Raw genomic sequence first — 13,583 nt, forward strand, 5'->3', positions numbered from 1 at the left:
TGGAAGAAAAGTTATGACCTACCTAGCTAGCATATTGAAAAGCAGAGACATTACTTTGCCAACAAAGGTCCGTCTAGTCAAGGCTATGATTTTTCCAGTGGTCATGTATGGGTGTGAGAGTTGGACTGTGAAGAAAGCTGAGTGCTTAAGAATTGATGCTTTTGAACTGTGGTGTTGGAGAAGACTGTTGAGAGTCCCTTGGACTGCAAGGAGATCCAACCAATCCATTCTGAAGGAGATCAGCCCTGGGTGTTCTTTGGAAGGACTGATGCTGAAGCAGAAACTCCAGTACTTTGGCCACCTCATGGGAAGAGTTGACTCATTGGAAAAAACTCTGATGCTGGGAGGGATTGGGGGCAGGAGGCGAAGGGGACAACAGAGGATGAGATGGCTGGATGGCATCACTGACTCGATGGATGTGAGTTTGAGTGAACTCTGGGAGATGGTGATGGACAGGGAGGCCTGGCGTGCTGCTATTCATGGGGTCACAGAGAGTCAGACATGACTGAGTGACTGAACTGAACTGATATCTTCTTTATTGTCATCAGATCATTTTGAAGATCACTGTATAACCATTTGTGAAGCTGTAAAAGCCAAAGCAATATATCAGTATAGGTGTTTATATGGTTTTGCCATATTACTATTGTCAGTGAAATATTGCTTCCAATTATTTGCAATCACTTAAAATATATAATCCTACATCTTGACAGTTTTGTGAGATTAACGACCCATTTTCATGCAGATGTGTACTCAGAATTTTGCCATACTTTATGTTCATGCCTTATTTTTACCTGTTTTACTGATAAGAAAACAGAGATGCAAATCTTTAGAGATTTCTTCTATAATACTACCAAGTCTCAAGATTCTGTGGAATTTTAATCCAAATCTACTATTTTCGTGCTCTGCCATGCTATTTTAAATGGGGTCATTTAGGGACACCATCCATTGAAGTGATAGCTGGGCAAACCCCTGAATGAAATGAGACTGCATGTCATCCCATAGTGTGGGCAAAGGGCACTCCAGGATGAAAAAACAGCAAGTGGAAAGGTCCTGAGTCAGGGAAGAATTGTTGTCTTCAAGAAATACCAGTAAGTCTAGTTCTGTTGCAGTCAAATGAATGAAAGAGAAAAAGTGGAAAGAGAGAAAGTCAAAGATATGGGCAGTTATCTATCTATGAAGTCCCTCAGACCATTGTAATTGCTTGAATTACATTCTAAAAGTGGTGAAATGCCATTGAAGTATAAATAGGGAAGGAACATAATCTGTTTTATATTTAAAATGGACCTTTCTAGCTCCTATGTGGAGCATGCAGCCTAAAAATGAAAGCAGGAACAATACTGGAGGGTTAGGGTAGACTATGGCTTTGCAGGTGGCTCAGTGATAAAGAATTCACCTGCCAAAGCAGGAGACACAGGAGACGAGGGTTTGATCCCTGGGTCAGGAAAATCCCTGGAGTAGGAAATGGCAACCTGCTCCAGTATTCTTGCCTGGAAAACTCCATGAACAGTGAAGCCTGGAGGGTTACAGTCCATGGGGTGGAAAGAATTGGACACAACTGAGCATGCACATGTAACAACATAACAGTAGACTGGAGCTTGGCCTAGGGCGAAAGCAGTTGGGATTATAAATAATCAGATCTGGATCTTTTTTTTTACTAATGCCAACAATTATATTGATTTATTGAAAGTAGGAATTGAGAGAAAGAACAATTAATAAAATCTCGGGGTTTTGATGTAAACAATAGCACTAATGGTGGGGTGATTTTGAAAGTAGTGATTTTGGAGTAGAAAATCTTTGAGCTTTTCAGAAAACCTGAGGTGCTTAATCATCAAGGGAGGAAGTTGAATAGTCATATGGATTTATAAGTGTTCTGAACTCAGATAATAGTCATAATAATAATAGTTGTGTTTTGAACTCAGATAATGAAAGCAACACAGAGAAGCTGATATCATCCTTGCTATAACCATCAGTTCATGTAATGGGTTAATTGTGCTTTGTGTAAGATGTCTGGCTGCAGGGTGTCAGAATACCTTAGAAACAGTGTAAGTAAAGAAGTTAACTAATAACGTCATATAACAATATATCTTCAAGGAGTTGTTCCGGATTGGATTGCTTTTGATGACATCGAGTATGTAGACTTTTACTAATTTTCTATTCTGCCATGTTGAACATGTCGATTTTTTTCCTTTAAACTTATTAGCTGGTGGCTGCACCAGGGAGGCTGCTAAGAAGTAATGAAGGCAGGGTGAATTGGCCAAGTCAGGTTAAGCCGGGACTTTATCAGAGAGGAAAATCTTCTCTATAGGGGCTCTGATCAAATTGATGGATCCTTGTTTTTTATTGGACTATTTTTTTTTTAATTTTTCCAAAGAATTAATGAAAGAAATTCCCTCTTTACATTTTTCCTTTCACTGCTTTTAATTAGGGATTTGTAGTTGATGTCTTATGGGAAATTACGAATTGCATTAAAACATAGAACTGAAAACACTAAACGAAAATGATAATCATAGTCTCTCACCATACCCTAAGAGTATATTTGTGGTTAGTGGATGTGTGTGTATGGATATGTGTGTTTATATGTGTTTGTGACTATCACTCAGAAATTATTTTTAATGAAATGTCTCAAAATTCTGGAAACACAATTAGAATAAGCCATATCTTTATCTCAAGATTCATATCACACAGCTGATCTTTGCCAACCAATTCAGCTTCCTTGTTATAGCAAAACATTAACAGCAGAAAAATCTATAGATAAAAAGTAAATATGAAGGTACCTGGAATTAGTTTGTAAGAGATTGTAAGACTCTAGGAAATACCAAAATAAAAAATTCTTCAATATAATCTTTATTAGTTGTAATTTACTTTAATAACATACTTTTGCTTTCCAAATTAGTCATTTTAAAAATTAAAAATAGATTCTGCAAAACTCATCACCATACCATAATATGGCCCTTTTGCCTCAACTGCTTTCTTACCTGGGGAAAGATACAGCTAAGTTAATGAGGAACTTTAAGGAGGAGGGAAATTTTCAAAGAAAAGTGATGAGAAGGAGTTCCCTTTGGACATGTTCTAATATTTAACACCGTACAGGAAACTTTAAATGATCTTTTAAGATTCACAGCAATGGTCATTGTGTAGGGTAACTCAATGATATCAGACTTAGCATGGAACTTTTCTTATAGTAGGCAGAATGTACATTACTAATTTTTTTTTTTTATTGCAATCAGCATGATATGCAGTATAGCAAATGGATTGGCTGGCATTTTAATATTTCTTCTGCTGTTTGTGCCATGATATTCTAGTCTGATGGCCTTGTCAGATTCTTAATTTGAGAGATGGATTACTTGATCAAGATCATTCACTATCAGGACAAGAACAAAACTTCATTTTTCTGACCCCCAAGGTTAGTAGTGAGACTGGTAAAAGCCAGCTAATGACATTTTTCCTGCTCAGGATTTACCTTAATATTAGGTCATTTTAAAGAATGGTATTGACAATAAAGAGGCTCCAAAAGAACGGTCCTCTTTTTCTTGGCATTTGTATTACATCCTGAATGGTTATTACGTACTGAAAATGCCAGCTTATGGAACTGAATTCTGCTACTAGAACAAGGTAGATTAACTATGGCAAAGTTAACTGAGCAAAGAAAGTAAGCAAATGTATCCATTCTCTCTACTGAGAAAAGGTAGGGACTACCTTAGAAACTTCTGGAAGCTTCCCTCTTGTCTTGACTCCTGCTGTGTGCTCAGAGAGAAGGAAACTCTCTGAGAAACGTTATGAAGAGCTAGTTAGTGATTATCCCTTCTGCTTAGGAATACCATCTCCACTAAATACAACTCAAATTCAAAGCTTAGCATCAATATCATCTAATTAGATGTGTTTTTCCCTCCAAGTACAATGATTGCTTCTTTCTCAGTATTGTTATTTTAGCTGTTTGTATACATGAAAATTGTCCTGGAATTTCTAGGGACATATATAACCAGACTGGAGAAGGCAATGGCACCCAACTCCAGTACTCTTGCCTGGAAAATCCCCTGGATGGAGAAGGCTGGTAGGCTGCAGTCCATGGGGTCACTAAGAGTTGGACACGACTGAGCGACTTCACTTTCATTTTTCGCTTTCATGCATTGGAGAAGGAAATGGCAACCCACTCCAGTGTTCTTGCCTGGAGAATCCCAGGGACGGGGAAGCCTGGTGGGCTGCTGTCTATGGGGTTGCACAGAGTCGGACACGACTGAGGTGACTTAGCATAGCATATATAACCAGACACCAACTGGTAGTTTGAGTGTTCCTTTTTTTTTTTTTCAAAGACTCCCATTAGACTGTCAGAAACTGTCCATGGTTTCTCAGCCTCTCAGATGCAGCTTGTCAATCAATAAATTCCTTAAGAAGAAAAAGATCAGTGTGCTGAATCTTGCACCTTTCTGGCCTTCTCTCCTCTCTATGTTGGCCTCTCAAGTCTGATAGTTTTAGAAGATATTAGTGATACCATTGAGCAGTCCTTTAAAATATGGTTTCCATATTTACTCAGTTCAGTTCAGTTCAGTCGCTCAGTCGAGTTCGACTCTTTGCTGCCCCATGAACTGCAGCACGCCAGCCCTCCCTGTCCATCACCAACTCCCTGAGTTCACTCAGACTCACATCCATCGAGTCAGTGATGCCATCCAGCCATCTCATCCTATGTTGTGCCCTTCTCCTCCTGCCCCCAATCCCTCCCAGCATCAGAGTCTTTTCCAATGAGTCAACTCTTCCCATGAGGTGGCCAAAGTACTGGAGTTTCACCTTCAGCATCATGCCTTCCAAAGAACACCCAGGATTGATCTCCTTCAGAATGGATTGGTTGGATCTCCTTGCAGTCCAAGGGACTCTCAACAGTCTTCTCCAACACCACAGTTCAAAAGTATCAATTCTTCGGCACTCAGCTTTCTTCACAGTCCAACTCTCACATCCATACATGACCACAGGAAAAACCATAGCCTTGACTAGACGGACCTTTGTTGGCAAAGTGATGTCTCTGCTTTTTAAGATGCTATCTAGGTTGGACATAACTTTCCTTCCAAGGAGTAAGTGTTTTTTAATTTCATGGCTGCAGTCACCATCTGCAGTGATTTTGGAGCCCCCAAAAATAAAGTCTGACACTGTTTCCACTGTTTCCCCATCTATTTCCCATGAAGTGATGGGACCCGATGCCATGATCTTCGTTTTCTGAATGTTGAGCTTTAAGCCGACTTTTTCACTCTCCTCTTTCACTTTCATCAAGAGGTTTTTTAGTTGCTCTTCACTTTCTGCCATAAGGGTGGTGTCATCTCCATATCTGAGGTTATTGATATTTCTCCCAGCAATCTTCATTCCAGCTTGTGTTTCTTCCAGTCCAGCGTTTCTCATGATGTGCTCTGCATATAAGTTAAATAAGCAGGGTGACAATATACAGCCTTGACGTACTCCTTTTCCTATTTGGAACCAGTCTGTTGTTCCATGTCCAGTTCTAACTGTTGCTTCCTGACCTGCATACAAATTTCTCAAGAGGCAGGTCAGGTGGTCTGGTATTCCCATCTATTTCAGAATTTTCCACAGTTTATTGTGATCCACACAGTCAAAGGCTTTGGCATAGTCAATAAAGCAGAAATAGATGTTTTTCTGGAACTCTCTTGCTTTTTCGATAATCCAGCAGATGTTGGCAATTTGATCTCTGGTTCCTCTGCCTTTTCCATATTTACTAGCTGTTCTCAAAAGAATGATTGATCTGTAATAAGCTAGGGTAAAATTATCAGAAAAAGAAATTATTACTCTTAGATTTAAAAGTAGCAAAACAAAGCAAAACTTAAAGGTATACATAAATACCTTTTGCTTATCAACTTTCTTAAGCAGAAAGTCCATACAAGAAACTGTATTTATTTAAAATGTGTTATCAATGAGTATTGACAGCTGTATATACCCAAAAACTCACCTTCATGTGATATATAACATTTTATCATGTTTAAAAGATCCTTCTTGGGGCTTTATAGTTAGTCGTCCTTCCACCTCTGGCTGCAAGCAACCATGTATATGATTTTTGTCGTCACAGAGTAACTTGTATTTTTATAAAGGGAATCATCTCATACTGTTATCTTTTGTGCCTAGCACCTTTCTCCTACAAAAGTATTTTGAGATTTATCTATATTATTGTATGTACCAGTAGTTCAATCTTTGTTGAATAGAATTCCACTGAGTGGATAATGAGAGAGTCATTTCCTAGGCAGGTTGATAAGAAGTCTAGGGGTCCCCAAGGAGAGAGGGGTCTGGAATTCTCAAGGAAGAAGAAAGGACAAGCTTCCCCCCCACCTCAGCCCCCACCCCCCACCCCCAGCCTACATTCCTTAGGATTATGTATACTGTCTGAGGACAGTCTTTGGATTAAACCTGGCTAATCATGTTATCCTAAAATGTAAATTATGGGAGTAGGTCTGGTCTTTACAAGGATTATATAACAAGATATTTACAAGATATATAATGTATCTTGCCTGAAGGCAATCTCTGGACTAAACCTTCTAGCTAATCCTGTTATCTTAAAATGTAAATAATGGGAGTAGGTCTGGTGAGATCTTTACAACCTCCAGACATTCTTTGGATTCATTGGAGAGTATATAACTCCATTACTAACACTAGCAAGGGGGGACTCTTTCTACCCTCTTCTGATGTCTATGTCAGAAGCTTTCTTTATCTCCTTTATACTTTAATAAAACTTTATTACACAAAAGCTCTGAGCGACCAAGCCTCATCTCTGGCCCCGGATTGAATTCTTCTCCTCTGGAGGCCAAGAATTCTGGCATCTTTGCGTGGTTCAGCAACAACTTTTCAATAACATTTACTTTTTATTTTATTGGCTCACTCAATGCTGAATGTTGCCTTTTCTCCATTTTGGAATATTGCAAATCAAGATATGAGCAATTATGGATATATCTTTTCATGGATATTGGTTTTATTGACCTGTGTAAATATCTAGGACTGAAATGGCAGAGTCTATGGGCAGTATTTGCCAACAAAGATCCGTCTAGTCAAGGTTATGGTTTTTCCAGTGGTCATGTATGGATGTGAGAGTTGGACTGTGAAGAAGGCTGAGTGCCGAAGAATTGATGCTTTTGAACTGTGGTGTTAGAGAAGACTCTTGAGAGTCCCTTGGACTGCAAGGAGATGGGATGCTGGGAAAGATTGAAGGCAGGAGGAGAAGGGGATGACAGAGGATGAGATGGCTGGATGGCATCACTGACTCGATGGACTTGAGTTTGAGTGAACTCCGGGAGTTGGTGATGGACAGGGATGCCTGGTGTGCTGCAATTCATGGCATTGCAAAGAGTCGGACACAACTCAGTGACTGAACTGACTAACTAATTGATGTGCAGTATATTATTAAATTTATAAGAAATGGGAGAACTATTTTTTTTCCCTTCCTCTTTTTTTTTTTAAATTTTATTTTATTTTTAAACTTTACATAATTGTATTAGTTTTGCCAAATATCAAAATGAATCCACCACAGGTATACATGTGTTCCCCATCCTGAACCCTCCTTCCTCCTCCCTCCCCATACCATCCCTCTGGGTCATCCCAGTGCACTAGCCCCAAGCATCCAGTATCGTGAGAACTATTTTTGTTGGTTGTATCATTTTACACTCCTACCTGTGGTTTATGAGAGTGTCAGTTGTTCCATATCCTAGCCAACATTTGTTACTGTCAGTCTTTTTCATTTTAACTGTTTTTATGGATGATGGTAGTAGTTCTTTGTGTTTTAGTTTGTATTTTTTAATGACTAATGATGTTGAGTATCTGTTCATGTATTTATTGGCTATTCACATATATTATTCTATAAATTATCCATTCAAATCTTTTGAACATTGAAAAAAGAAAGAATTACTTTCTAACTATTGAGTTATAAGAGTTGTTTATAATTTCTAGATAAACATTATTTGATATAATATATATAATATACATAACTTTTACATGTATATTCTTGTATGTATGTGCTATAATTATGCCTTATATATTTTAAGATACGCTTGTTTACCCTTAATTCTCCATGGTTATGCTTGTTTTAAAATAGGTAAAATAGGTGTTTTATGCATTTCGTGTATATACTTAAGCCTTTAAACCATTTCGATTTTGTGTGAATTAAGATTAAGTGTTTTCTTTTTTGTTTGTTTATTTTGTTTTGTTTTTTTCCTCTCACACGCTAATAAAGTGATGCTTAAAATTCTCCAAGCCAGGCTTCAGCAATACATGAACTGTAAACTTCCAGATGTTCAAGCTGGTTTTAGAAAAGGCAGAGGAACCAGAGATCAAATTGCCAACATCCAATGGATCATCAAAAAAGCAAGAGAGTTCCAGAAAAACATCTATTTCTGCTTGATTGTCTATGCCAAAGCCTTTGACTGTGTGGATCACAAGAAACTGTGGAAAATTCTTCAAGAGATGGGAATACCAGACCACCTGACTTGCCTCTTGAGAAAGCTGTATGCAGGTCAGGAAGCAATAGTTCGAAATGGACATGGAAAAACAGACTGGTTCCTAATAGGAAAAGGAGTACGTCAAGGCTGTATATCGTCACCCTGCTTATTTAACTTATATGCAGAGCACATCATGAGAAACGCTGGGCTGGAGGAAGCACAAGCTGGAATCAAGATTGCTGGGAGAAATATCAATAACCTCAGATATGCAGATTACACCACCCTTATGGCAGAAAACGAAGAACTAAAGAGCCTCTTGATGAAAGTGAAAGTGGAGAGTGAAAAAATTGGCTTAAAGCTCAGCATTCAGAAACTAAGATCATGGCATCCGGTCCCATCACTTCATGGGAAATAGATGGGGAAACAGTGGCTGAATTTATTTTTCTGGGCTCCAAAATCACTGCAGATGGTGATTGTAGCCATGAAATTAAAAGACACATACTCCTTGGAAGGAAAGTTATGACCAACCTAGACAGCATATTAAAAAGCAGAGACATTACTTTGTCAACAAAGGTCTGTCTAGTCAAGGCTATTGTTTTTCCAGTGGTCATGTATGGATGTGAGAGTTGGACTATAAAGAAAGCTAAGCGCCGAAGAATTGGTGCTTTTGAACTGTGGTGTTGGAGAAGACTGTTGAGAGTCCCTTGGACTGCAAGGAGATCCACCCAGTACATCCTAAAGGAGATCAGTCCTGGGTGTTCATTGGAAGGACTGATGTTGAAGCTGAAACTCCAATACTTTGGCCACTTGATGTGAGGAACTGACTCTTTGGAAAAGACCCTGATGCTGGGAAAGATTGAGGGCAGGAGGAGAAGGGGACAACAGAGGATGAGATGGTTGGATGGCATCACCCACTCGATGGACATGGGCTTGGGTGGACTCTGGGTGTTGGTGATGGACAGGGAGGCCTGGCGTGCTGCGGTTCATGGGGTTGCAAAGAGCTGGACACGACAGCGACTGAAATGAATCTCATTTCACTTTGTTTCCTTGCTACCTTTTGAAAATGCATTCCCCTCCCTCCCATTTTCTTGGCATCTTACTTTAAAATCAATTCATCTATATGTTTGTATATGGATATTCTGACTTGTTCCATTTATCTTTACTTCTATCCTTAGGCCAATAATACATTGTTTTGATTATTATAATGTTATTGTAATTTTCAGAGTCTGTTAGTGTAAGTTATCCAGGTCTCGTTTTGTTTTGCATTTCTTTCACTATTCTCCATCATTTGTATGTCTATTTTTAAAATCAACTATTCAATGTCTGTAAACAACTTTTCTATAGAGATTTAACTGACTTTGTATATCACTTTTAAGAGATTTTACGTCTTACTAATATTGGTTCTTCCAATCCATAAATGCATAATATTTCTCTATTTAAGCTTTTGCTAATTACTCTAATTCTCTGTAGTTTACAGTATAAAGGTGTTGCATATTTTTTTTTATTTAAGGATTTTATGATTTGGAGATTAATGAAAATTATTTAAAACTCATTTTCAATGTGTTTGCTGCAGGTATACAAAATGAAGTTGATTTTCGATACTAACTTTGTATATTAAGGAAATTACGAGAAATTATTTTTCTATTTAACCATTCATTGACTACTTTAAATTTTTATTTATTTAAACTTTAATAATTCTTAAAAATCTGATATTCCCTCTGATATCAATTCTCTTGGAGTCTAAAGAATTTCAATTGAATTCTTCATCATTTTGCTTTATTTGAAAATGTCTTAAAAAAAACTCAATTATATTTTTACTTGATATGGAATTCTGGATTAACCATTAGTTGTTTATTTTTTTTTTCTGCTCTTTAGACTTTAAGTATGTTGTCCCACTGTTTTCTGTCTGTTCTTAATGGTTTCTGATGTCATATCTACTATCATTTGAATCATAATTCACCTGGATATAAAGTTTTTGTTTTCTGGGTACTTTCAGCATTTTCTCCATCCTGATCTTTGGCTTTCAGCAGTTTGACTGTGATGATATGCCTAGGTATTATTCTTTACAAATTTATCTTGTTTGGGATTTACTGATCTTCTGGAACAGATAGATATGTTTTTCACTAGATTTGGCAAATTTTAGATCCCTTTCTTCAAAACATTTCTGCCCCAAACTTGCTTCTTTTCTTTCTGAAACTCTAATTGCCTATATGCCTTGAAATTGCCCATAAGTCACTGAGGCCCAGATTATATTTTTTCAGTCTTTTTTCTCTCTTTTTCAAGTTGGATTATTTCTATTGATCTATATTCAACCTCACTTAAATTTCTTTGTCATCTCCATTTTCCTACTTAATCCTAACCAGGAAATCTGTAGTTTAGATCTTATATTTTTCAGTTCTACCATTTCTATTTAGTTCCTTTTTATATTTTGTATTTCTATGCTGAGACTTCTTATCTTTTATTTCTTGAAAGTTTATTTCTCTTCATCTCATTTAGCATAGCTATACTAACTGTATTTAAAGTTATTGTCTGATAATTCCAACATCTAGTCATTTTAGGGTTGACATCTATTGATTTTCTTTTTCCTTTAAAATGTGTCACTGTTGCCCGGATAGCTCAGTCGGTAGAGCATCAGACTTTTAATCTGAGGGTCCAGGGTTCATGTCCCTGTTCGGGTGCTTTGCATTAGGAAAAAAAAAAAAATGTGTCACTGTTTCTGGCTCTTTGTACATGAAGTGACTTTGAGTTGAATTTGAGGCATTCTGAATTCATTGTGCAGATTCTAAATATTGTTATAGTATAATAAATAGTGTTGATGCTCTTTTTTTTTATCCAAAAATTAACTCAGACTCAAATTAAACTCTAAATAAGCTGTAGTGACAGTGCCTCAGATCGTACATTGGGTCTTCAGATCTCAAGTTCTAGTTGCTTTGCCCATGCATGCCTACTTCAAGTGTCAGTGATGCAGGCTGTAGGGATTCTTTTTCTCTGGATGGGCTTCCTGCATAGCTCAGCTGGTAAAGAATACACCTGCAATGCAGGAGAGCCCTGTTCGATTCCTGGGTTGGGAAGTTGCCTGGAGAAAGGATGGGCTACCCACTGCAGTATTCCTGGGCTTCCCTGGTACCTCAGATGGTAAAGAATTCACCTGCAATGCGGGAGACTGGATATTTCTTTTCCAGGGGCTCTGGTTTCTTTAGGTTCTCCTCTATGATTCTTCTGCCAAAAAGAGTGAATTTTTTTTTCTATTGCAGTTATAGCAACTCTATGCCCAGTACTGCATCTGTGATGGCTTTATGTGCAGAGCAGTTAAGAAATAATGTTCTCACTCCCTGCTGGCACGTGCTCCAAGTTTCAAATCCCCTGCAAACGGTTCTCCCTCAGCTTCCATCTCCAGTACCCTCAGATAGTTGTGTTTTGAGAGTCAATAGCTCTTATTTGTGGAAAGATCTTTTTATTAGGAGCTTATTCCTATACTCTAGAAACAAAACCCTGGTATACATATCATGAGAAAGCCAACAAGGGCTCTATTTTCTACATATTTTTTTAGCTCCTTTTCAATAAAAATTAATATTCATTCCAATAAAATAAGGTAATTAAGATAGACAAATTATTTTTCTATAAGTTATTATCTATACAGACAAATTGTACCATAGTCAAAATATTTCCTGCTTTCAAACCCTCTTCTTCTGCTCTGAAACTTTACCTATGGAAAAAATTATTTCATCAGTTCCATCAACATAAGTTTTAGGCAATGATATCTGGGAAGAAGTTATTTGGATTACTTTCCAAAAAAAAATTAAACTTGGTAGGATCAAGCTGTTACATGGTCCTGCCATCTTTTGTACTGCAATGAAACAACTATATCTCACCCTAATGTGCACATGAACATGAATGAGAAGTAAATCTTTGTCACTTTAAGCCTAAGATTTTGGAGTCATTTGTTATTATAACATAACTTGGCCTAAATTCATTGATATAGACATTCTGTATGATTTAGCCTAAGCTATGACTAACCTAGATAGCATATTAAAAAGCAGAGACATCACTTTGCCAACAAAGGTCCGTCTAGTCAAGGCTATGGTTTTTCCTGTGGTCATGTATGGACGTGAGAGTTGAACTATAAATAAAGCTGAGCACCACAGAATTGATGCTTTTGAGCTGTGGTGTTGGAGAAGACTTTTGAGAGTCCCTTGGACTGCAAGGAGATCCAACCAGTTCATCCTAAAGGAGAACAGTCTTGGGTGTTCATTGGAAGGACTGATGCTGAAGCTGAAACTCCAGTACTTTGGCCACCTCATTAGAAGAGTTGACTCACTGGTAAAGACCCTGATGCCGGGAGGGATTGGGGGCAGGAGGAGAAGGAGACAACAGAGGATAAGATGGCTGGATGGCATCACCAACTTGATGGACATGAGTTTGAGTAAACTCCGGGAGTTGGTGATGGACAGGGAGGCCTGGCGCGCTGTGGTTCATGAGGTCACAAAGAGTCGGACATGACTGAGCAACTGAACTGAACTGAACTGAACAGATAATGTATATGAATATGAGACAGATAGTATATGTTAATATGAGACTGGGGATAGTTTTCATTATAGATATTATAACACAAATAACAATGATAACAAAAAAACACTGGTTTTACTAAATAATTTCCTGTTTCTTCAGAAGGAAGAAGCATAAAGTAGTGGTCAAAACTCTATACTAAGAGTGAGATGAATCAAATTCTGTTCATTGTTTAGACATTAATGATGCATTACCTTTTGAAAGACACTTACTCCTTTATTCTTTGATGTTCCCATTTGTATAATACTAAGGTTATTTTCATAACCTCTGAAAATTTGCTAGCTTTAACAGATATAAAATTTATGAATGACAACAAAGCAAGACTCACCGTTACTACAGCAAAGCCTGTCTATAATGAGGTACTCAGAATAATACCAGAAGGACTTCTGTTATAGCAGAAAAAGCCTGTCTACCAAAAAAAATCTGGCAGTCTAACATATATTAAGACACTAACTTCTGCTTTAAAATTCTATGTACCTCTCACTCGTTTTCTCTGCCATAAGCAGGTAGTATATTGCAACTGTTTGTGATGTAAAACAATCATTGGTTTTCAAAATATGTACAGATATCAAGTAGGCTAAGAAAACTGTTCCAATCCAA

General features: G+C 37.6%; 1 non-coding gene across 1 annotated transcript; it reads left to right on the forward strand.

The window, feature by feature from the left end:
- Window positions 1-11,022: 11,022 nt before the first annotated feature.
- TRNAK-UUU (transfer RNA lysine (anticodon UUU)) lies at window positions 11,023-11,095 on the forward strand. The gene has a single exon. It is a non-coding gene; the product is annotated as a tRNA-Lys (tRNA).
- Window positions 11,096-13,583: the final 2,488 nt, after the last annotated feature.

The sequence above is a fragment of the Bos grunniens genome, chromosome 1 (assembly GCF_055505025.1).
Source record: "Bos grunniens cultivar Pamir isolate PY7600 chromosome 1, Bosgru_T2T1.0, whole genome shotgun sequence".
NCBI lineage: Eukaryota > Metazoa > Chordata > Mammalia > Artiodactyla > Bovidae > Bos > Bos grunniens.